At 28.0% G+C, this 1,961-nt stretch overlaps 1 protein-coding gene across 2 annotated transcripts in view; it reads right to left on the minus strand.

The window, feature by feature from the left end:
* The window catches only part of wts (serine/threonine-protein kinase warts), a 10,956-nt gene that overhangs the window by 7,464 nt on the left and 1,531 nt on the right, over positions 1-1,961 (minus strand). The window lies entirely within an intron of this gene.

Genomic DNA, 1,961 nt, shown 5'->3' on the forward strand with positions numbered 1-1,961 from the left:
GAGAGAGAGAGAGAGAGAGAGAGAGTAAACTGCAGTAAAAAGCAAAATTTGTATTTCGCGATACAAAAAAGATACAAATAGAAACTAAAATTTGCTTTAAAACTTATTTATTAAAAAAAATAATAATTTATTAATAATTTATTTAAAATTAAATTTTAAGTATAATACATATTTACAGTACAAAACACAGAAATTAGACTATGTTTTTCAAACGCATATAAGAAAACAAAGCGAAAGTAAAGCCTTAAACACAATGCGAAGGAGTAGCGATAGAGCGATAGGAATAACACGATTTAAACCTATCAGAAAGTGTATATTCCAGTGTATCTGATTTCTGATAGGTTGAAATCGTGTTATTCCTATCGCTATCACTATTCCTTCGTATTGTGTTTAAGGCTTAATAATTGAGTTCACTTGAACTATTATTGCACTATATTTCAAGAATATAGATCTCAGATATCCGTCTCAAAAAAATAAATTTTAGAAACCAATAAATTATGAATTTTTCCGTTAAAATGAACTCTCTAGTTAGTTAACTTTTCTAAATTAAATCTCTCACGCGCGCGCGCCCATACACACACGCACACACACAGTTCTTTACTTTATAAGCATTATGTCATTGATTTACTATTTTTTATTTTCTTTAAATCGTTAGGTTTGGCTTTTACAGAAAAGCTAGTTATTAATATGATTTGATTTCTTATCGATTTTTTTTTAAGTGATTCAAGCTAAGATAACTTTAAGTGCTCCCTAATAAATACCGTACCTTCAAGCATTTCGTAGCTACCTTAACTCCTTATCTTTTTCTCTCTTCAATGCCTGATTACGTTTTTCTATGTGCTCCCGGCTTTAGTCCACAACCTTGCTTTAAGAGGTCGTAAGCCATAAGCTATAGATTAATGACGATTTAAGCGGATTTAGGTTTTATATTGATAAGGACCCAAATATAGGGGTCGAAACGTATATTAATTAATTTTTAATATGATTTGTTAAATTAACACGAAAATAAATTGTGCATCCGAACAACTGATGTTGGCTTTGATGGGTTTGCTTATTATTATTATTGATAGATTCTTCCAAGCCTTATTTTAGATATTTGTAATCTCTTCAGTTTTCATCAATTAATCTTCGTCTTTATCCCACTTTTGAAATATTTGTAGTTAAAAAAAAAGAGTATTTCTTAGTTATTTGTTTATTATAAAAACGTATCTCCATAACTCAAATCTTATTAATTAATTCATGATGGAATTAGAAAATTCTAATTCCACCATGGATTAATTATCGTTTAACTGTTCTTTTTTTTCTTATAAATTACACACACATCACTCACATCACTTATCACGCTGACAATATACTTACAATTTCTACAATATTGATATTAATAAGCTTAATTTTCTTATAAGATACTTAATAGCCTAAATAGCAGTCAAGTGTAATTCTTACTTTTCCAACCAATCACATAGGTAGGCAATCAGTACAGTATGGATAAAGTTACATATAAAAAAATTAATTTCCTCTCTTCTGTTGTTTCAGAGTGTTAATATTTATTTTTGCGGAAAAAAGTAAGAAAAATGAGTTCTTTATAGAAAAATGAAAGTGAGAGATATTTCTAAATAAGTGAAAAGAAGTCGCTCCCACGTCCATAATTACAAATTGATGTACGAGTTTCATAAGCAATAGTACAGTTGTATTGACGAGCCAAATTATAAAGTACAAATAATTATATTTATAATTAGTGTCTCATACACACAACTAGATACTCGTACTAGTTATCAATTTATAATTACAGTTTTATGTTAATAAGTTGAACAAATAAATATGTTTAAGTTGTATCACTATTAACACCATTTACAATAAATAGCAATACAAGTAATTAGTATCCGAGTATCGATCATGTAACTTTTTCTCTAGAGCAGCAGAAAAGTGACCATTTATATATATATATATATATATATATATAT

This window comes from Trachymyrmex cornetzi, unplaced genomic scaffold (assembly GCF_001594075.2).
Source record: "Trachymyrmex cornetzi isolate Tcor2-1 unplaced genomic scaffold, Tcor1.1 scaffold348, whole genome shotgun sequence".
Classification (NCBI taxonomy): Eukaryota; Metazoa; Arthropoda; class Insecta; order Hymenoptera; family Formicidae; genus Trachymyrmex; species Trachymyrmex cornetzi.